Source organism: Mustela putorius, unplaced genomic scaffold (assembly GCF_011764305.1).
Source record: "Mustela putorius furo isolate JIRA1106 unplaced genomic scaffold, ASM1176430v1.1 tig00000551_pilon_pilon_pilon, whole genome shotgun sequence".
Classification (NCBI taxonomy): domain Eukaryota; kingdom Metazoa; phylum Chordata; class Mammalia; order Carnivora; family Mustelidae; genus Mustela; species Mustela putorius.
Genome location: NW_025421412.1, coordinates 13,132,871 through 13,157,260, shown reverse-complemented (window position 1 = coordinate 13,157,260; position 24,390 = coordinate 13,132,871).

Sequence of the window (24,390 nt, the reverse complement as noted above, 5' to 3'; positions counted from 1 at the left end):
AGTGAATTGAATTTTTAAGTTAATTAGGCAATAATATATTGTATCATTTGCTGAGAATCTTTCTAAAATTTATGTGTTCAATTTCAGAGTTACAATAGCAGCAAGTTTTTAGGTCCATATACCTGTTTTTAATTCCCCTTTAAATTGGCCATGAAAATACTGAAAACTAAAACTGACAAAGTGCCAAAGTCAAATAAATAAAATTAAAAATTAAGAAAAAAAGTGCCAAAGTCAAAGTGGGATTTCTACCAACTGCATTATCTCTATGTTTTACCACAGTTAAACACACACACATACACACACACACACACACACACACACCTACCTGAAGGCAAAATACTAGAAATAATTCCATGGCAGTAAAGGAAAAAAAAAAAAGAAGTTTCTTTTAATTACTGTATCATCAATATTTAATACTGTTCTGGAAGTTTTATTCAATGACATAGAGAAAGATAGATGAGAAAGAGAAATTAGGAGGGGGTGCCTGGGTGGCTTTATCAGTTAAGCTTCTGACTCTTGATTTCAGCTCAAGTCATGATCTCAGGGTCATGAGATCAAGCCTTGTGACCAGCTCTGCACTTGGCTCGGAGGCTGATTGAAATTCTCTCTCCCTCTCCCTCTGCTGCTTCCCCCTCAAAATAAATACATTTTTAAAATCAAAGAAGAAAGAAAGAAATAGAACCTAGAAAAAAAAAACATTGCAAGTGCACATCATCTATTTGGAAACCTTAGAAAATTAATTAGAAAACTATTATAACTAATTATAATAAAAAGGAACACAAATGTACACAATTCAATATTAACTATAGTCAATCAAAATACAACAAAGAAAAGATCCCACTCATTATTGGGGTGAAAAAATAAAAGCAAGCAAAGCAAAGCACCTAAACAGGGACGGTCATAAAGATATGCAGAAGGAAGTCACAAACTAAATAAGGTGACTGAGAGATGTCTTGACATGACATTGCTGAAAAAGCCAGTACTATGCAGACGTCATGCTTCTTAAATGTAATGTATGCTCTTAACGCAACATCAGTCAAATGCCAAGGTTGAAGGAATTCATAAGATGATGATATAGTTCATCTGGAAAACAATTGGAAAGGAAGAGATCAGAACCTTTTAATAATGAAGAGAAATGTTGGAAGGTGTGAGTCTTGGGTACCTGATCTTAAAGAATCGGATGAAAAATACATAAATAAAATGTTATATGTTTTGGACTCAGACCTGGTTGAAACTGTACCAACTACTAGCTGGGTTATCTTGGACAAGTGGCTTAACTTTTCTGAGATAATCTTTTTCATATTCAAAATTATTATTTATATGTGTATGTATACATATGTATACAAGTATTATTATATTATTATTTATAACATAAACTATATTATAATTATATTTTGTATTTTCATATAATATATTTTATATATCTATATATACAATATATAATATAATTATAAATATATAATATTATAATATAATATTATATTATTATTTTATATTTGTATATATGTATACATATATATATTGTATGTACACACACACACACAAAGTGTGGTTAGAATTAAGAGATTATTTTATCTCTTAGCACAATAACTACCACATGTTCCCTGTTATTACATTAGACGACAGAACCTTTAGGGAAATATTCCATGAACCAAAAAAGAATCGCTTTTCAAACATGATAAAGCAAATAATTTACAACAAAGCCAGACTGTGACTCTTCACAGACTACGATAATACCCATTGCCAGTAATGGTGTGGTGAGGTAGATCCTGGAGTGAAGAATGATGCAACATTACTGAGGAGTAATCCCCCTGGGGATTACTCTCCCCATGGGGAACCTCAAAAAAAGCTTCTGTCTCTGACTCGATAATTCTCTTTTTAGGAATCTAACCTAGAAAAAAAAATAGAAATAAATATATTAATTGCTGTGTTATCACAGTTGTTATCAACTCAAATATTAAAAAAAAGAAACTACTAAGTAAAATTACCCACATGAGAATTTTTAGGCTATCTATACTCATGCAAGTGAAGAATTACAAATGACATGATAAAATAATCACAGTAGAATAAAGAATATATATACTGTATAATCTCAATTTTGTAAGTTAAAATCATGTAGGTACCTATATCTATTTATGACAAGAAGAAAACATAAATGTATCTGTGGTTTGTTGAATTTCTGTTCTCTATGTTTTCTAAATAGTCTACAAGTAATTATTTGTTTACAATAGAAAATGTTACAAAAGTAACATTTATAGACTAACAATTAGTCTAAAAATCAAGAAATTAAAGAAAAGCATGAAATCTCAACCTTCTTTAAATGAATTGAAATAGAAAAGATTACTTCCCTGTGTTAATATTATTTAGTTTAATTAATGTTTTGACATTGATTTGAATTATTTAAAAGCCTTGGGTTATCTCTGAAAATATTAATCATTCTATAATACTTATAATATTAGAGAATAGAATGTTAGATCTAATATGTTTCTGGGGAATGAAAGAATATTCCCTGAAATTGTATATATACATGTTTATGTTTTAATTGCTATTAACAAAGTCATCACTCCTGTAATTTTTCTTTCTCTCTTAAAAAAGAAATTCAATTAAAAAAATAATTGGGAGTCACAGTTATCTGGATTCTTGTTAATGAAAATTCTATCAAATGAAAATTAGAGAGTACCTGTATATAATAATTTCCTATACTACTAAGGCATTGAATATGTCCCTCAGAACATGTCAGATTTTGGTGAAAAATCCAATTTACTCACTTGGTAACTGTAGATCTTGACTTTGTCCACATTAATTCACCTCTACCAACCTTGGTTATCTCAACTAAACAATGAGGACAATTGTTAAGAGTTGTTTTGAGTAATTCCTGGAATACCTGTGGCTAGCAATGGAAAACCCAGGCTTTGCCCCCAGAGAACTAAATTTCGGGGACCAAATTTTGGAAAGATAGAAAGCAATGTGCAATTTAAAGATGTGTCATATTTAGAATATAAAATATACTCTCGCAGCTGCACAAATAAAACTAGGTTAATGATAGAGTTAGAGAAAAAACAAATAGCGAGGGGTGCCTGGGTGGCTCAGTCCTTAAGTGTCTGCCTTCAACTCAGGTCATGATCCCGGGGTCCTGGGATTGAGCCCCACATCAGGTTCCCTGTTCCCCAGCAAGCCTGCTTCTCTCTTTCCCACTCCCCCTGCTGTGTTCCCTCTCTCGGGCGCGCGCACCCGCGCTCTCTCTCTCTCTCTCTCTGTCAAATAAATAAACAAAATCTTAAAAAAAAAAACAAACACACACAAAAACAAACAAACAAACCAAAAAACCCCCAAATGGCTAAAATTGGAATTTACAGACCAGGGAGTGTATTCAAAGCTTGACTTGCTGGTTTGGCTCCTTTAAGGTTTTCCTGCCCTGCCCTGCTGGCCCCACCACATTCCTCCTTCCTCCCCAGGAGAGTGAGAAATGGAGTTTTCTGGTAAACTGGATATTCTGATACACCAATATTACCATAAATACCAAAGACAGTGGACACATCTCCCAACTAACTCAAATCTCTTAATAAAACGTTCCTTCTCTGAAAGTGCTCTGAACGTAATCTCAGATTGTGAATCATAGACCGTATCTGAATCTCTGTAGATTCCAATGGTGGTAGCTCAAGGTCTCACGGTGTCTCAGCTTGTCCACTGAACACTGGCATTAACAGCTGGCATTAAACAGTGAATGAAAGCCCGGTCGTTTTCATTTTATGGCTCTCTGTATCCTTTTGGAGAAGACTTCGTGACAACAAATGTTATAATGACAGCTATTGAAGAAACATAAATTACAATACTTCGGGAATCTTCTGTACCAGATCAGAAAAAAATTGGGGCAGATTTTGCGGGGCACAGTGACTATGTGGATATACAAAAGGACTTGGATATTTTAAATGAGCCTGTTTTGAACAGTTGCCTTGAAAAGTGAATAAAAATCAAATTTTGTGGTGTTTTTATTTTGGGTATTTGTGTTGTAAATGTACACACTGACCTTTAGAAAGTCAGAAATCTCCTGGGCTTGGGCAAATAAATAGGATATGGCAGAACAAATCCTAAATTCACACCCTTTGTCTTTACAGGGTTAGAGAAGATAGAAAGTAGTTAGGGAACTCTAGGGGAAGAAAAAAAGGAGACAATACACATAAAATATTCATAAGTCTGTAACAAAATTAATTTTAAGAAGAAGAACCAATATGGAAAGCTCAGTATTATTTGGCACTGATCTTTCTGACTTTTTTTTTTTTTTTTTTAAGCCCTGGGCAGAGGGACAATGTTGATAAAGGAGGAGCTAAAGCATTCACTGCTGGCATCTAGATGTATATTTTGGTCCAAGATTGTGGGAGTTAATCGTCCAGGGGGAGGAAAATGATAGCATTTGGTTTTGGCACAGAGAGCTATAGAGTTTGCAAAGTGGAGGGCCTGGACAGTGGAAACATTGGCTCAAAGGTGGAAGGCGGAAACTAAAACACCAAAGAATCCAAGGGTTGAAAGAGACTTGAGAAATCTTGTTTATCTCTTAGAGGTAAATGAGGTCATCAATCCACCAGGCCTGCCCTCGTTGAAAAATTTCTTGATAGTCATTCCCAGGCTCTCTTAGAATCCAGCTGCAGATACTAAAAGAATAACGTCCAGCTCAGTTTTGCAATGTGTTGGACAAGAATCGAAAGACCAATCTGCTAAAGATAAATCAATTTATTCACTTCAATTTAAGCATAAATGGCACACACCATTTTGTAAGAGTGGAAGAAGGCATCAGAAAACTAGATATTTTAATAAATCAAAACCCAGTTGCCTTCTTGTTTGTTGATGACTGACCATTCCCACGTTTTGTTTTAAGAAGTCTCCTTGCCCAGCATGGATCCCAGTTCAGGACTCGAACTCAGGACCCTGAGATCAAGACCCGAGCTGAGGTTAGGAGTCCCACGCCTAATTCACTGAGCTACCCAGGCACACTGAGCATTCCCAGATTTTAAACTATTGTTGGACCTTGGTAAATTCTAGTCTGCTTCATCCTTAATCATTATGCTTAGTATCACAGAACTTGAAGGTAACCTGAGGTCACCTAGTCCAAACCCTCAGTTTTACCCATGAGCCCAAAAGTTTATAACTGCCCAGGACCCATAGATGTTCCCCCTGAGCCTCAAAAGCTTTATGTCCTAAATAGAGCTCACTTAGGTACAGAAAATGTGTTCCTTTTCTTATACCTTTTATTGTAAATAATAGTGAAAGCATTCTTTCAGTTGTCTTAACTCTATTCCTTAATCTCAAATTTTTAAAATAAAAAAATAAATAAATTTTGAGCTTTATCTCTAAATTCCTGTAACATATTGCATAATTAGTGGCTTTTGGATTTTTATTATTGAAGTATTGTTGACATACAATGTCATATGAGTTTCAGATGTTCAACAGTATTTGACAATACTCTACATTACTCAGTGTTCACCGCAGTAAGTGCAGTCACCTTAGAACGTTATTATAATATTATCAACTCTATTCCCTATGCTGTATTTTTCACCTCTGTGGCTTACTTGTAAGTTGGTGCCTCCTTCATCCCAAATTTTATCATCTACCCATTTACCCATCACTTATTTCACAATGACTATGTAAAGACACATGCACGGCTCTCTGGACATAAAAATTAAGTAGAATACAGACTCTGTTTTCCAGACTTCAGACAAGAGAAAAAAAGGCTGATGTGGGAGACCCAGGTAAATCAAGCATTACCCTCCATTGATCCTTTTGGTAGAAGCAGGTACCTTCTTTTCTGCTAGAGAATGAGAGTGGAAGGGGCATGGATGGGTTTAGTTAGATTTTAAGTGTTGACTTCAACTTTCTACAAGGTGTTCCAAACCAAGCAAGTGAAGAAATGTTGTGCCATTATAAATGCTTTTTTTTCCCCAGATCTTATGGTTTGGTTTATGGTCAAAGTATTTTTGCTGACATCTTCAACTTCCTTGTACATGTTCTTACTTCTCACCTGTACCTGCCTGAATGACCTTCAGTTGTCTACACCTTCATCCTGGGGCTCTGAGTTCTCAAAGTTGAAAAAAAAAGCATGGACCTGGAAGAATTTTCCCACTTGTTTTTTGACACATTATTTGAGTGTGATTAGTGTCAACTAAGGATGCTCTCTATCGCAACTGTAAACTTGTTTTAAATCAAAAAATCTTTAGCTCTCCCAAGAAAACCAGTATATGCTCATTATAGAAAAAGTAATCCAAAGTCTTTTTCTCCTGATTCTAAGCACATTAAACACATTCATTCTAGAAGACTCTCCCAGAGTAGAGGTGCTAAGGACCTGTGATAGTTTATTTACTCTCATATCAAGGGAACCTACAGAGAGAACATAAGGGTCTTGATGGGAAAAGTCGGAGTTAGTCACAGCTTGATTGAAGCTAGCTGCCCTGTGCTCAGGTTGATAAAAGAAGGCCAAGCTTACAGCTGAATTTTCTCAAGTGGCTTGATTGTAAATTAAATGTAGTTGTGAAGACATTTGACTTCCAGCTCAAGCTGTGTTTTTCCATTCTCATGAAGGTCAGTACTAGGCCTTTCTTGTTCACAGCTGCCTTCTCTAGCATAAGACACAGAGTGAGTATGGGCACTTTCTACCCTTGCTGACTGACAGTCGAATTAAACCAGGAATTATGACACAATATGAAAATCTCTGCAGAGCATACCAGGTTTTGATGCCATAAAGGACCTAGTGGTCCTTTAATTAAAAAAAAAAAAAAAAAAAAAAAAAAAAAAGGAGGGTTCATCTGGGAGTAAGAGGTCTTCCAAGCATAACCAAGAAGATTTCAACACAAAAGATGGTAAGGAAAGGTTCTCATTCAATAACAATAATAGTTAATGCCATAGAACTTACTATGTATCAGGTACTATTTCAAATATTTTGCAAATATTGACCAATTTAATTCTTACAGCAGCCCCTATTACAGAGATGAGGAAACAGACTGGTGATAGTTAAGCCATTTTGCTTAAGGTCATATCATGGTATGTTCTGAAGGTCGCATCACACACAGCTGGGATGGAACACACAGCTGACTCCAGAGTCTGTCCTTCACCACCATGCAAACCACCTCTTTAAGGAGCCCCTGATGCTAAGATCTGCCAGCTAAACTAAAATCTGCAAGTTGTTTCTAGAAACTATTCTAGAGTCTGCCCTCTCCCTTGGGGTCTTTAGAGCTGTGCTTGGCTTGAGAGTCAGTGGTGTTGAGTTGCTAAGGCTCTGTGAGTTCTGCCTCACAGAGGCAGAACTGGGACCGTTTGGTTTAGTCATACTCATGGCCCTATAGATTGGCCAACACATGTCACACCCTGCAAATCAACATGACATCTATTTGAGGCTTATGCGTGTCTACTCTTGTCGGGAGAACACTGTATTCAGGGGGATTCAGTGTTTGGATGATTCAACAATTAGAGATGCTTTTGTAAGAAGCTTCTAGAAGTCTCTCCAGAGACTTTGGGCTCTCGGTCAGAGAGCACAGTAATGGTGCAGCCAACAGTCTGTGTCTGTTTCATCAATCAGTGTCTGCACAGAAACAGATGGTACCAACCAATGAAGATTATCCAAGAAGATTTATTTATAAGGTGAGAGGTACAAAGGTGTGTGTAGGGTGTAAGGGAAGCACAGACAGAGGGCAGGCACCAGAGCTCATAACGGCAGCCCTGCGGCTGCCCCTCGACCTGGGCAGAGATGAGAAGAAGTGGCTAACAGCATCCAGAAGGCTCAAGGCTCTTGGTTGCTTTAAGAGGATCAGTCATCTTCAATAAAGGAATGGGCCTTCCCAAGGTGACCTTATATGAAGAGAATTGGGGGAATAAATACCCCATCCTCGCACTCTTTCCTTCCCCAGATCTCTTAGGAATCCTTTTTGGCTGGGCCTAAAAGTGAGCAAGAAGTTTGGGATGGCTTTGATATCATCCATAAGTCAGGCTTCCAGGGCTGAGAACAGTGGGGAAAGAGAAAAGTGGATCTGGAGAGGGGTATTTGGGGACAAATGGCTAACACAGGGGTCAACCAAACTGCTAATAGATGGAAGATGAAGGAGAGCTCACACCAGTGGACAGAGATGGAGCACGGGAGATGGGGATGTCAGAACAATGACCCGTGAACAAAGAACCAACACCAGATAGTCCTGTTCTCTTTATGCCATAATCAGGGCAAGGTGAGGGACGGAAAGTAGCCTTGCAGCCTCAAGGTATAAATCCAACCTATGGCTAGGGACCAGTGGGTCATTTTATTCCCTGGTTATTGCACTAAACAATGTGTAGAAAACATCTAGAGAGAGAACGAAACCATCTCCATCAAGACCCAGGGACAACCCCACAGATGTGTCAGTTATGGTCACAGAGGCAAAGTGGCAGTATGACCTGAATCCTTCATCCTGACTGAAATGCCTATTGAAAAGCTGTAAGTGAGGGTGAGTGCATTTATAAGCCTGTACTTTTTCTTTTTTAAAAGATGTTTTTTCCTCCTCTCTCTCTCTCTGACTCCTCTCTGCCTACTTGTGATCTCTGTCTGTCAAGTAAATAAATAAAATCTTGAAAAAAATTATTTAAAAAAAGATGGTTTACTAACTTTTAGTAGACTGACCTTCTCATGGACAACACCTATAAACTCTGAAAACAAATATTTAATTTTCTTGACTTTATTTCAGCATTAGTGCCACGTAATTGACATAGAAGGTTGCGCAACGCATTGACTCGGTAGTCTTATTCATGGCGAAACGCTTGCCGCCATAGCCTTGGCTAACACTTCCATCCTCTCACTTGACTACCCTTTCTTCTTTGTGGTGAGAACGTTTTTAAGATTGACTCTCTTAGCAACGTTCAAGTACCTACTACCGTATTATTAACTATAATCACCATGCTGTACCGTAGATCCTCAGAACTTACCCATCTTAAAACTGGGAGTCGGTCCTCTTTGACCAACCTGTACTTTCCTAAATTTTTGTATACAAACGGCATGGGAATTTGAAGCCAAACAATAGTTTTATCAGAATTCCATCTCTAGAACCTGACTATATGGCCGCAGGGAGCAGAACCCAGCAAGCAACAACCAAAGGGTGTTGCTTCCATCTATTTTTGTAAATGAAGTTTTCTTTGGATGCTGCCCCAGTCATTCATTACCATATCATTTGTTTTCATGCTACAACAGTAGAGTTGACTAGTTGTGCCACAACGCATATGGCTGACAAACCCCAAGTGTTTATTTAGTCACTCTCTGGCCCTTTACAAGAAAGTTTGCCAGCACCTGAATTAGATTCGGGTTCTACAGCGGAAGATGATGTACAGTAATGTCATGACTCAATCTTGGGAAAGGCAGCAAACACATCTGTCCTGTTCTTTAGTGCACAGCACAGAGCTTAGAAGAGAATGGGTGCCCAGGGAACATTTGCTTGCGTGCAAAACATGTATCCACCTAGGGAAAGACTTAGACCCAATGCCATCATTCTGCAAGGAAATTCCCCTTTAAAGGCACCCAAAATATTTGCTTGCTGCAAAATTGTATAGTGTTGGTCCACAACTGGCTTTGTTTGAGTTTTTGTTCTTTATCTTTTCCCTTCAGTTAGCTGCAAATCCTGATTTGAACTGTTTGAGGGAAAGAAGAAGGAAAGGCACTTGGCAATTGTGCCTGGCGAACACGGAATTTTGTGTCAGGCTGCTCTCTGCATCTGTTTCCCGAGTCGTGTCTGGGATACTGATCTGGTCGATGAAGACTGACCCCAGAGTTGTCCGAAGAGCTCTCAGTGCTTCTGACCCTCAGGAATCCCTGTTTCCCTGAGCTATTTGCCGGGTCTCTCTTAGGCTTTGCTCTACGAAGGGTGAGACCTCACTCCCAGGCAGGTGACCTGGCTTCCTGCTGTGTGGGCTGGGAGAGGAGGTAAACATTCTCAGGGCAGAAAAAACACTACCATCCAAGACTTTCATTCATTCAATAATCATTTACTAAGTGGCTATTCTGTGCTAAGCCTTCTTCTGGGTACAGGACATGTGGCAATGAACAAAACAGGCAAAAATAAAATAAAATTCTTGCCTTCATGATTATTCTGGTTGTGTGTGTGTGTGTGTGTGTGTGTGTGTGTGTATGTGTGTAAGAGATGGAGGGAGGCAAATGTTTTTGTTTACGCTAAGTAAACATATATCACTATAGGTAGTTATAAGTTCTATAGAGAAAATAAAGCAAGGGAAACTAAGAGAGTGTGCTAGACTGAGTGGAGTGGGGAGAGGGGACTTCAAGCAGAATATCTCTTGATGCATTTGAAATATCTATTGATACCTGAAATCTGATCTAGCTGTTGACTGGCATGGTGGTGTGGAAATGAGCTCTTTCCTCACTATTCGACATTATCAGAAGAAACATCACCGTTGCCCTAGAAGAGTTGTTGGCTCTTTGATCCTCAGCTCAGGGAGGAACAGAAAAGAGGTCATTTATGGAAAACTCGGCTTTGCTGGGGCTTGAACTGATTAGGACTGCTCTAGTGGCAATCCAACCCCTGCCTTCTTGTTGGCTCCTTTGCTGTAATACACAGGGCCAAGTGGAGGTGGTGACGTGCTTCACCCGGAAACGCAAGAGACAGTACACAGAAGGTGACGGATGCTGGTCAAACTGATATTGACATTTTTCTCAGCAGGCCCAGAAACCTGTGTGAGCCTGGCAATGATCCTCTCACACTCCTTTTACTCCCCTGGCATTTTCCAGACATATGGAGAGACCCAATGCTTCGGAAATTCTGATCAGAATGCTCAGTGGTCCTACATGAAAATGCCCTTTTGCCCTTGTCAAGGTACACCCAGCGGCACAAAACGCTGCAAGGAAGTTGGGCCTGGGGATGGGGCTTGGGTTTGAGGCAGACACCGAGCACACTGGGACCCATGACAAGTGAGCTTCCTGCAAATTTAATTGGTTTGGCCAAGCACCTTGAATCATTCGCAAAACCACTCCAGGGGCATGGTACTAAGACTGAGAACTTGGCATTGACACCTAGTTACCATCTCTCCTGCCCTGAGCAATGGAAGGGCCTTCAGTGCTGGCTGAAACAAAATCTCAACTGCCCCCTCTCAGAGGGTGCAAAGGAGCCGCGGGATCTACGTTCCAAGCCAAGAACCCCAGGTACCGTGCCAACAGAGGGGCAGAGTTGAGATTAGAGAAGGGTCGTCCAGCCTCCGTGATGGTCTGGGGGCCCACGTCAGCCTCATTGAGGATGACTGGTTCCCGCATCTCTCCAGGGGGCTGGATGGAGATTTGGTTCCTAGAGCCTTAAGCGGATCTGCCTCTTCTCTACCTCCCCCATTCGCCTGGGAGCCAACAAGTCTCTGCAGTGTGGTGCTGGGAACTAGGGTTTCCCAGTCCTGGGATGCAGTCCAGAGTTAACACAAGCAAAGATCAGGATTTCCTGCAGCCTCCGCACTCCGGGTTCCTCCAGCTCAGCTGGTCCCACAGAGCAGCCCTTGGAGCCCCCCAGATACGCATTGCGGCCCCTGCGTTGTCCGTTGCCCTTTCCCACACTGGAGGCAGAAAAAGAATCCTCTCACCCCTAGCTTCTCGCCTTCTTGTCTTCTTACCCTTGCTCCAAATTTGAACGCCAGTCAACTAAAATTGTTCTTAAGAATTTCAAAGATAAAAATCAACAGCATCATCGCTTTTGTTCTCCCCATGAGCGAGTTTGGATGGGACCGGCTGCCTGAGTTGACCATTTGGACTACATTTGCCCTGTGTGGGGACAGTATTAACTCCAGCCCCATCTTGTACCTCTGCCAAGACATATTTCATTTAAGAGAGGCTGACGTTCCCCAGGGCATTTTCTTTCTGATGTTTTAAATAATCTGCCTATTTTTCCCACAGGAAACTTTACAGTTAGTGTGCATTCCTGAATTGATCATGTCCCCCCGTGTTTCACTCTTGAGCAAATCCTTGGGCCGCCCCTTATGGATGGTTCTCCTAGTCTGACACTCCACAGCGATGCAAGACCCTTCCCTTTGTGCTGCATGACCTGTGGCAGCCAGTTCTCAGATTGGGTCAGTAAATCTTAGCTCTTTGCCTTGTTCTGAACTCCTCCTCATACAGAAGCAGCACCTCCAAAAGCCAAGGGGACCCCATTATTTGTTCATCTTTCCTAGGTTCAAACTCATCATTTTCTCTTGACGGCAGCTCTAAGGGCTCCCCATGGGGCTGGCCATGGAACCCAAACCCCATAGAACTCTCAAAGCCAATAACTGTTGGCAGGATTTCATGTTCCAGTTCTACATAACGCACCATGGCAAAAGGAAATAATCAATGAAGATAAACCGGAAGTGGAGGATGCCCATGGGGAAAGCTTCCAGTTAGAACACACTAGGGGGTCAGTTCACAGCATTTATTCTTTATTTTGAAGGAAGAGGGTACCCATCAGAAAATGCAACCAACCAGTTCATATCTTGCCTGACAGCCATCAGAATAAGCCAGTGAGACGTATCTCTGCTGAAATTCTGAGCTTCACGGGGTCATCATAGGCAGTCCCAGGAGCCAGAAAATGGTACTGTGTATCCATGGGACAGATAACCCCTACACAGTACAGCAGCAGTCCTGAGGAGCCAAAGGCTGGGGACATGCCCAAATCTTGGATAGATTAATAGACCCTGCTGCTGTTCCGAGGCTGGCTGAACTGGGAGGAGATGTTGCCCTCAGCATCTGTCTCCCGGGACTGTAGGCTTCCATTTATGACCAGGGTGTGAGTGCAGGTTAGAAAGTGGGAGATGTGGTGCTTCAGAAGCACTTTTCGTAGCCGAATCTCAATTTAGATTCAACGAATGTTGTGAGCACCCATGGAGAATCTGTCCCATGTGTGTGACTGTGCTAAACACAGCCATCTCTTTACAGGATGCCTGGGGAGCCATTTACCACTGGCTCAGAATAGTCACCCCCGGACCGGGCTGTCTAAAGCCTGCAAGGCCATACTGACCCATCATACTAGACGCTGCAGGTGTTTCAAAGTCAGAGGAGGTCTCTCTCTGCCTTCAAAAAGCTTGTGGTCTGGGGGAGGAAGAGATCGCTCTAGAAGCAAATATGATACCAGGCAAGGCAAGCTCAGTAATGAAATAGAAGTAAGTAACCAAAAAATGAACTCGGAATTAACTCAAGAAGTAAGAAGTGGTCAAAGGAAGAGGGACAGAAGGGAGAAGAGACAGTTGGTGTGTCTTGTGAACCTCCCATGTCTAGTCTTCACTTAAGAGGTGGTCAAGCATTGTGATGATGGAAGGTAACACTGGCAACAGGAAAAACTGGCAAAGTTTTCAGGAGACTGGAAGCCAGGTAGGAAGTCACTTCAAAAGATCAAGCTAAAGGATAAGGGGGCTGGAGTTCGTATAGTAACAGTCAAATAGAAGAAGGCAATGGAGCTATTATGAAGTTTGTAAAAATTCATTTTGATTAACCATGAAGTTAAAAGTGAGAAAATCTCTAAGAAACAAAGTACTGAGGAACCCCAATTTTAGAAACAAGAAACAATGCCGTTAAAGATTTAGGTTATACAGGACGGAACAAGAGGGTATTAGGTTGAATGAAATAAGTCAATCAGAGAAAGACAATTATCATATGATTTAAGAAATTTAAGGAATTTAAGAAATGAAACAGAGGACCTTAGGGGAAGGGAGGAAAAAATAAAACAAGACGAAATCAGTGAGGGAGACAAACCATGAAAGACTCTTTCATAGGAAACAAACTCAGGGTTGCTGGAGGGGTCGGAGGAGTGGGGGGACAGGGTAACTGGGTAGTGGGCATTAAGGAGGCATGTGATGTAATGCGCACTGGGTGTTGTATGCAACTGAGGAACCACTGAACTCTATATCTGAAACGAATAATACTTTGTATGTTAACTGAATTTAAATAAATTAATTAAATACGTAAAAAAGAACTGGATAAAACAATGTGAAACTGTCATTTTTGTAGGTTAAAAAAATGGTTGATCATCAATAATTTCATGAAATTCCAATTTATTTTATGATAAATGCCCTTCAATATCTCCCTGTAGAAAAAAAAAGTAAGTATAGCCCTAAACAAAGCAATACTAAAAGAAGTAGGACAGGTGAGGGCATGTATTTTTTTTCTATTTTTTAATTTAAATTCAATTAACCAACAAATACTACATCATTAGTTTCAGAGGTGGAGTTCAGTGATTCATGTGTTGCATGAATCACTGACCCAAGGCTCATCACATCACGTGCCCTCAATGCCCATCACTTCATTATCACAGTGCCCCCCCACCCCCGCAGCAACCCTTAGTTTCTTTCCCATAGTTAAGAATCTCTCATGGTTTGTCTCCCTCACGTATTTATTTCCATTTCATTTTCCCTCCTTCCCCTGTGGTGCTCTGCGCTGGTTCTTATATTCCTCATATGAGTGAAACCATATTTTAAAGAGAAGATATAATTCTTTTTTTTTAAGGTTTTTATTTATTTATTTGATACAGAGAGAGAGAGAAGAAACACAAGGAGGGGGAGCAGGAGAGGGAGAAGCTGGCTTCCTGCTGAGCAAGGAGCCCAATGTGGGGCTCCATCCCAGGATCCTGGGATCATGACCTGAGCCAAAGGCAGACGCTTAATGACTGAGGCACCCAGGCGCCCTACACAGACAAAATTCTTAAAGGAGATTACCTCATGGAGAATCTCCCTTGGCTTTTAGCCTAAGGCAAGAGTCCAGAGAAAAGTGGTTAGATCAGTGAAAGCCCAATACTTGTTTTGAAAGTAAAAGGGGGAATTGTAACTTACTCCAATTTATGACTTTCTATACATTTCCCTTTGCGGGTTTTCTATTTATTTATTTATTTGACAGAGAGATCACAAGTAGGCAGAGAGGCAGGCAGAAGAAAGGGGGAAGCAGGCTTCTCACTGAGCAGAGAGCCCAATGTGGGGCTCCATCCAGGACCCTGGGATCATGACCTGAGCCAGGTAATGATTTAAGCTAAGCTCTAATGAGCTAAGGCTGAAGCTTAACCCATTGAGCCACCCAGGCGCCCCCTTTAGGGGTTTTCTTAACAGAAGATTTGTCCTAGAGTTCTTGGCAAAGATAAAAAATCCCTCCCTGAAATTTTCCCTGAGTCCATTTCGTCTAAGTGTGGTCTCTTCATCCTAATATGTACTGAAGACAGAGTGGTGGAATAGAGAACACTTACTGAGAAAACTTTAACTCTCTTACGAAAAACCTCAGTTTGCTACATGAGGTCATGAGATCACCTAGGAAATATTCTAGATCACCCAAGAGTGAGCTCTGTGAGTTCTGTTCAGAATGACCCAGGTTGTAGAACCTCCATAATTTCACTTCCAAACTCAGCCACAGCCATGGGCTTCCCAGGCTTTGTTCCCACTGGTTCTGTTTTCTAGAATTCTCTCTCTCTTTCCCAGTTCTTCGCTGCTTCAGGAAGCATGCTAACTCACGCTTCAGATATTGACCCTGGGCTCACTCTGTAGGAACTTATAAATTCTCAGTTCATGCGTTCATTTCCATTCTGTTGAGTTCGGTTGTCTACCAATCTAAGTTTGGTTTTCACTCTTAGAGTTAATCAAGGAAAGTAAGCAAAAATGCATGCTCTTGTGTTAACCAGGAAAGCAAAGGAAAATAAATTTCCAGGTTGTCTGATGATAATATGCTGCATTTGTGTCAATGAGATGATGCCAAAAAAACTCCTTGCAGGAGTATGCGAATACTTTCATTTGTATATAAAAGTATACATGAATTATGTATAGTAAAATATGTTTGTAGAAGCTGAAAAAGACATTCGAAGGGATACCCATCAATTTCCCCCAGGAAATAGAATCGGGGATAATGAGAAGATTAGGGACTTTCACAATTGTATTTAATCATCTCTTTCCTGCTCTACTTTATTTTAAAAAATAATCCTTTTATTTAAAAAACAACAACAAAAACATAGTTCTCCCATACCGGATCTTGGAAAATTGTGGTTCATTCAAGCTTGGCACTTAAAGGGGGTACATCCCACAACACCTGCTTCCCAAATTAGACATGCCTCAAAGCATTTTCCTGAGTGCTTCCATTAGAAAGTGTTCATCACTTTCTAACGGAAGTGGGACCTCTCAGAGGCCAAACACAACCAGACTAGTGCACGACAGCCATACGTAGTGATCATTAGAGGTAAATGAGGAAATCCTTTAGTTTTGGAGTGACAGAAAAGGATTGTTGGGACACCTGGGTGGCTCAGTCGGTTAAGCGTCTGCCTTCAACTCAGGTCATGATCCCAGAGTCCTTGGATTGAGTCCCACATCCGGCTCCCTGCTCAGCAGGATGCCTGCCTCTGCTTCTCTCTGCTGTTCTGCCTGCTTGTGCTCACTCTCTTGATCTTTCTCTGACAAATAAATAAAGTCTTGAAAAAAGAAAAAAAGGGATTGTTGCCCAAGAAAAACCTAGAACCAGCAAAAATTTTAAATGCAATATTTGATGTCACTATACTAAGAATTAACCATTTCCCAAAACGCTATGTTTCCTCGCTGGCCACAGAAACCCTTTGGGCTGAGCCTAGTGCTGTCTGTCTGTCTGTCTCACTTTTTCCAATACCTCCTCTCCCAGGGGCCAGTCAGCAACCATCAAATTCTGATTTCTTTGTTGTGTTAAATTTTCTGACCCCTCTAATGATTCACCTTTAAAGATCCAAAAGAGTCAAAATTGTACTGAGGAGACCTTGCTTCGTAAAGGACCTCGTATGCAGGTTTCTTTCTGTAGCAACCAATAAATCAGCATGACATTCTTAGGCTCAGCTCGGAACCAGACCCATCAGAGCCCTTTCAAAGTTGGGAGTGGAGAGCGTATTGTTCTGGAAACAACCTCCTGACAATCAGCATTAATCAAGCTCTTTGTATCCATCCTGCCATGGGACTTAGGCATCTTTCTTTCCTGTACCATCTCGTTTGGCCTTCACAACAACTCTGAGGTTATAGCAGAAAAGAATTGTCCCAAACCTGGTCTGTGTGATGCAGCTCACAGCCTCCTTCCAAAAAGATACTGGGATTTTACCAATCAAATGTTTAAGCACCCCCCATTAGCTTTAATGGGATTAAGTCTTGTGTAATGACTAATCAGTCAAAAGTCTGGTGGCCATTTCTAATGACTTATTTTCCTTTCAATAATCAGCTGAGCAAGGATAATCTGCTTATTGTCTTTTCCTACAAAATATCTTTACCAAAAGTGAATCCTCCTTGGCCTGTAAGAGGATTCTTCCGCCTTGTAGCAAGGTTTTCATAAAATTTTGACACACGCTCATAACCCAATTGCCTGAACATTTTTTAACTAACTAAATACCATTATTTCATCATTTTACACATAATATGCCATCCTAGATAGAGCCAGAGCGTGAAGATTGATCCACCTAATCTGAAACCCAGGCTCTCCGCGACTGTTTTTCCTCCTTCCCAAGCACATGGACTTCTCATTCCTTCAATACTTACACCACAGAACTTGTGATCGTCAATCCCACTTGTCCACTGAAATGTCTCTCTCAGTCTTGTCAGTCAGGACGTCAAGCATGCCCTTGGGAAAAGTCAAACTCAGACTGTCCAATGTTGACTCTGGTGAGAAAAATCTCCAAATGGGGAGAGAGGACTGGATGGGCAGCCTTACCCTATGTCTTCTATGGGTTACCCTTCACGTAGAGGTTCTCCTTCCCCTCCATAACTGCCACCATCACACAAGCCTGAGAGGGCAGGTCCCCCTTAATCTCCTGGCTTCCACGGTAGACCAAGATTCTCACGCTTGACCTGCCCCAAACACTTCAACCAAGGTTAACTCGAGCCTGGCACTTAAGGAGAAGGTGCTCCTCTCAAGCCAGGGGTCAGTTTGAAGCAAACTCCTACTGATGAGGAATATGAAAATCATAAATTCTCCTGCATGTGGGTCAAGTTCTGATCAGCTTAGCTTTTGAAGGTTAACTCTGACTTTGAGTAGGACAACCGCGGTGGCACTGTGGTTCAGGAGACGTCAAATCAGGCTGCTTATCCCTTTCTGCAGAATCCTCTTAACCCAGGGTGGAATGTGGGAAGAAATGTGGAGTACCTACTGTAAACAAGTCTATTCTGGCCTGCCTTGCGGCTCTCGTTAAAGAAAACGAGGCTGACAGTTGAGATTTTTTTTTTCCTTTCCAGAGAGAGAGGTGGCCATTCCCCCAACACTGAAAAAAGAAGGGTGATTTCTTTCTTTTTCCATTCTCCCTTCTATTTCTAATCTATTAATATTAAAGGACTTGAATGCTGTTTTGACTAACCATGAGGTTCTTTATCTATGGGAACATGATTCCAATGGGTTTCTTTTATGGGAAAATGAACTCCTAACTCTCAGACAGAGAAGCTACCAAATGATGAAACAGATGACACGAGGGGCTTCCCGAAAAACACCGCTGTGGGCCTTACATGTGCCAGGCAAGCTCTGTGAAGGAAGACAGCCCTTCACAACTTTCCAGCATCTAGCAACGTCATGCTGGTAGTCTGGACTGGTCAGAGCGAGCTGGACGTCTGATCTGGTCCAGATGCTAACCGGAAAGCGGCCGTTGTAACTGACATGTAACCTCCCCCTCCCGTGAGCTCAGGGCAGGATGCTGAGCCCAGGATCAGCAATTGGTGATCAGTTGGTGGAGAGGATACAGGCAGGACTTGGCACTCATATTAAAGAGAAACTTGCAAGGTCAAGGAGTAAAACGTGTTCCCCTTAACTAGTGTGGAAAGAAGCACCAGCACTTGGCTGAGTGTATGGAGGGGAGTAAAGACTGCACGAGGACTGTATCCGATGTGGATTTTGTTTTGCATCAGCTAGGACTCACAATCACCTGCAGGCAATGGCCATGTTCTCCAGGTCCTGTCTAGTGCAGAATGGCATGAAGTAAGACTTCATGGGGCACAGGGAAGAGAACTGGTAGAATTTAGATAATGCAAGAGGAGAAGGTCCAAGGCTACACCAGAATAAAGAACTTTCCCCAAACATACTGGTTAAGGCTTTTCCTGAGAGCCTTTGCAGGAGCTGGAAGTTTATATAAGAATCCAACTGTATGGGGTGCCTGGGTGGCTCAGTGGGTTAAGCCTCTGCCTTTGGCTCAGGTCATGATCTCAGGGTCCTGGGATCAAGCCCCGAATTGGGCTCTCTCTGCTCAACAGGGAGCCTGCATCCTCCCCTCCCCCCATCTCTCTCTGCCTACTTGTGATCTCGCTCTCTGTCAAATAAATACATAAAATCTTAAAAAAAAAAAAAGAATTCGACTGTATATAACATTCAAAGATGTGTAGGTTTGTGTACATAGTATATAAGTGTATATAAGTGTGTGTATCACGTATCTGTGTGTATATATGGGTGTGCACAGATGCCTAATATAAAATAATTCTCATTCCAACCATTCTCAAAAAAGAACTATGATATTTTCATGAGGTATTAAGTTCAAAAATCCTCCTAAATGTTGCATATACAGGCATCGAACAGGATAGAGCCTACCTGCTTATTACATTCAGGATTTTATTATCCAGAGTTGATTAAAAAGCTAAAAAGCCTCCCTTTGAAAGCCCTATATTAATACAACTTTCATTTATTTGGGTCGATAGCATGTTCCATGTATAATAGACACTATATACACTCACGCATGCACAGTTACATGGGGACTGACTAAAGATCTGAAGGAAAGCATATCTATTTTTTACTTCAGATCCGTGTCAGTTAAAGTTTACCAGCTATCTGATCTCCTTCTAAGAAGGCAAGAACAATCTTCCTGAAGCCCATAAGCTCTCCACTCTTACAGATTGTCTCCTTCAAAAATAATCCTAACTCCTAGACCCTGTGAAGGGATCTTTGTTACAGTTGTAATCACATTAAGATGAAATCATCCTGCTTTAAGGTAGGCCCTAAATCCAATGACTGGTGTTCTTGTAAAGGAGAGCTGGCACTCCAGGCACCCAGGCAAAGATGACCCACGTAAGAGGGAAGCATAAACTGGAGAGAAGCAGCTGTGAGCCACAGAATGCCGAGGGCACTGGCAACAGGAGAAGCTGCAAGAGGTGAGGAGAAAACCACTTCTGGAGCCCTCAGAGGGACAGTAGCTCGCCATCACCTTGATTTGGGATTTCTGTCTCCAGAACTGTCAGAGAATACATTGCTACGGTTGCAACCTAGTTGTGGTAATTTGTTACAGCAGCCCTAGGAGATGAACACAGCCCCCTGTATGTGAAATTCCACCGTGATCTGTGAGAAAAAGCACAAACCCTACAGAACAGAAGCTGTTGAACATACGTGTGGGCAGCAAAGATTATGGCACCTTGGGGAACACTCCTCACAGGGAGAGGCTTGGTACCCTGGCTGTCTGATCAGTTCTCTGCCCACCAGTGATCTGATTTGCAAAGGGAAATTCTTCTCTAGACCTTCTAACTCAACATCATGTTCTGACTTCTTGCTTTTGTACTCTGAAATATAGTGTGTGGGGTACTACTCTCTGTGTTACACCCTTCAGAGGTTTGCCACAAAGCTCAGACAAAGACTGAAATAGGATGGAACATTATGCCTTGGATCTGAGAAGAAAATACAGGATGGCTACACAGGGAAAGGTTTACTCTTCATGAGCACTAAAGCTCTGTCTTCCATGGCTCAAGGAATATAGAACTGGGCTGAATTATAAAATATTCTGCGTCGATTATCTACACCATCCAGTATGAGAGCCAGGAGACGCATGTAGCTAATTTAGTATATGAAATGTGGCTGCATGACCCATGACTCAAATTTCAAATCTAATTAATTTAAATTAAATTTAAATCACAGCCGATCTAGAGTCTAAATAACACGGGAAAGAGAGACTAAAAGACGGAAAAGCCAAATAGAGGATGCAAGATGAAATAAAACAGAAATCTATTCAAATCAACTGTAGCAAAAATGAACAGAAAACGATAGTTTGGGTAGACTAAACAATGAAATTAACAGATAATTACCTCTCTACCCTCTCTATGATCACGTTTACCCAATATAAAGCAACTGGCCAATTGAGCTAAGTGAATAATAATTTTAAAAAGACTGACTGCCTGTAATCACTAATCAGATTAGCCCAAACAGTTGATCTTGTAAACTCAGGGCTGCAGGCTTACTGGATTAAAAAAGAAAATTAGAAAGAATTTTTCTCATGCACAAAAAATAAAGAATTAAAAGAGGTGAGGGCATAAGATAAAAATTCAGTGGAAGAAAATGAGAAGATGAAAGCCTCCAAGAATGTCATTAGGTTTTTAATAGTGACAGAAAAACAAGGACAAGAAAGAAAGAGAGGGGAACGAGAAGGAAGATAGAGGTTGGAAAAGAGAGGGAGAGAAAGAGAAGCAAAAGAAGGAGAAAACACACACACACACACACACACACACACACACACACACACACACACACACGTGCACGTGAACCCTGATCTGTACATTCAAAAGCTGCTGGCATTTGGAGGACCAACTTGCAAGGGATTTTAAGAGTGAAGTGCTGGTACGGCTTTTGGAAAGAAAAATCCCAAGATAGATGGCATGAGGAAAGGTCATGGAGATATATGAGCGGAAAGATGCCAATGCCTACAGGCCAGCTAAATTTAACCTGGAAATCACCAAAGTCTGAGGCACTCTGTAACTGAATTTAGGATCCAACATTTAGCTGAGAAACTCACAATAACACACAGGTCATTTCCTGAGTTCACCACCAAAAGCAGGAATTCCACTTCTGTGATCATTTGAACATAAGAACACATTGGATCTGGGCAAAAATATTCAATTAACATTGCTAAAAACAATATGGTGACAATCCATTTGTTAGGGAAAGTTTGTAATATTGCTTATGTCAAAAGCAGAGGGAAATGGGGTCAGTATTATCTCTCAGGTGTGAGTTGGTGAAAATAGCCTCATTTTGGAAAATGAAATCAAAAGATTGCATGAAATCTTGTAACAAATTTAGTCCCTCTTACATATTGAGAAGTGATTTAAATTGTGTCAAATTTTATTATATTTTTTAAAACTTGGAATCTGTGACATGGGTGATTAATTAACCAAGGCTGTGAACTGGCTGTTTTTTTTCCATTGTTCTGCCAATTCAGAGAGTTCATTGAATATTTACTAGGTGTCCAGAGCTGGGAGTGCTATGGGAACTTGTTAAATGATTGTTGAATAAAATAATAAGCCACTTACTTAAAGGTCGATATTATAAACACTTGTCAATCATAAAGAAAGTGCACGCTTTTTCTTAACTTGTTGATGGATTCGCCCTAGGGCCTTCCTCTGGGAATTGCAGCTTCCTTAGCAATAGCTGTCACCCTGAGAGACATAGGCCGGCTCTGCCTTAGCTCCATCCATTGCCCACCCTTGTGGGTTTCTAGAATTTTCCACAGCAACAGCCCCCATGTCCAAAATACATTATCTTCTCGTTCCTGTGGATTTGAAGAAATAACAATGGGTTTAGATATCCAGTGTAACTAGTTTCCACTTAAAACAAGTAAAAATTGGAGCATCTGGGTGGTGTAGTCAGTTTAGCCACTGGCTCTTGATTTTGGCTCAGGTCATGATCTCAGGGTTGTGAGATAAGTTCCCATGTCAGGCTCTGCACTTGGCATGGAATCTGCTTGAGATTATCTCTCTTCCATTGCTCTTGTTCCTACACACACGTGCACACACACACACATACTCTCTCTCTCAAATAAAACAAACCTTTAAAAAAAAAAACCCTAAAAATGATGGATAAAATTTTTAAAAAAGTCACTTTAAATACATCCACAAGCTGGTAAAAAAGTAAGGAATTCTCAAAATAAAAACTAAGTAAAGATAAGCAGCCAGAAACAAAAGCAGTCAGTTTTCACATTGGGCATATTTCCCCTGAACTTGAGCCTTGTGGTTCAAGGTCTTGCAAGGCTTGGAGAAGAGGAGGCAAGGAACAGACTCTATCTGAGGTGTGATTTAGCAGGAAGCCTCTTCATAATCCCTGGACCCCAAAGGCTATTCTCTAAAAATGTGCCCTAGAAATAAACTCACTCTAGCCCTCTCCGCTGGGGAGAGTGAGGACATGCAGTGCCTTGAATCTTGTCACTGAGTAGAAGAGGGAAGTCTCCCCTAAAAATTTGTGACCACATGCTGGCCTTCACATGGTTTACAACCTTGATTCACACAGCCTTATGTTGTCCAAAAAACATTCAGTCAAAAATGTAATGTAGAGACACCTAGGGGGCTCAGTTGATTAAGCATTCAACTCTTGATTTCGGCTCAGGTCATGATCTTGGGGTCCTGAGATCTACCTCTCTCCCCCACTCCAGTCGGATCTGTGTTGGTCTTGGAGTCTGCTTAAGATTCTCTCTCTCCCTTTGCTCCCTGCCCACACCTCACGCTTGCGCATGCTCACTCTTAAAAAAAAAAAAATGTAGTTTTACATGATCTCACAATGGCAGTAGAGTCAGCTCCCCTGCAGAACCAAATATAGTTGTATTCTGAAAGAACTACCTTTATTTCCTGAAAAAGAAAGTAAAATATGACCTAAGGGAAAAATAGCAAATTAGAAGACAGAGCTGAATAAACGACACAGAATGAAACAGAGAGAGATAAAGAGATGGGAAACATGGAAGAGAGTTTAAGGGTCCTGGAAGACAGAAGAGGAAAGGCTAGCAGAGGTTTAAGGTGAGTGCTGGGAGGAGAGAGAAACAGGCAGATAGAATCTATACTTGAAGAGAGCGTAGCTGAGCACATCCAGGCAACTATAAACGTGCAGGAGGACAAATATGTAGAAATCCACTTTGGGATAGCAAAATGAAAATTGAATAACCATGAAAAGATGCTAAATGCCTCCATCTTGAAAAGACACAGACTTCCTAGGGCTAGTGCTTAATTGGACAGTTCACTTCTTAATGGCAACCATGGGAACCCAAGAACAGATATGGATAATGGACTGGGTGAAAATAAACACTGATGGGTTGGGGCTGATTCCACATTAAAACCTGTTAACCCCCTAGGGCCTACCTGGGCCTGCTTAGCCAGAGTGACTCCATGTTGCCTAGGTAGCCATTTTGTTGTTTAATAAACGCCTCAACAGTTACTGGTATCAGTTCTGGGTAACTGTTGCTAAAACACACACCTAAAATAAGGCCAGACAGGTAGGAGACATCCAATCAGCCAAAGCCACATACGTAAAGGTCTGCGGTCGTGCCCTATAAAACTAGACTGTAAGACCAAGGGGTCGTTGTTCTCTTCAGAGGCACCCCTGGCCCGTCAGTCTGACTTCTAATGCTTGGCATAGAATAAAGTTTTGCATAACTTTCCCTTTTCCTCAGTCTCGTTCCTTTGATAATGGAACCCATCAAATGTAGAAGTTAAAGCCAATCATAACAGCTCTCAAGAAGGAGG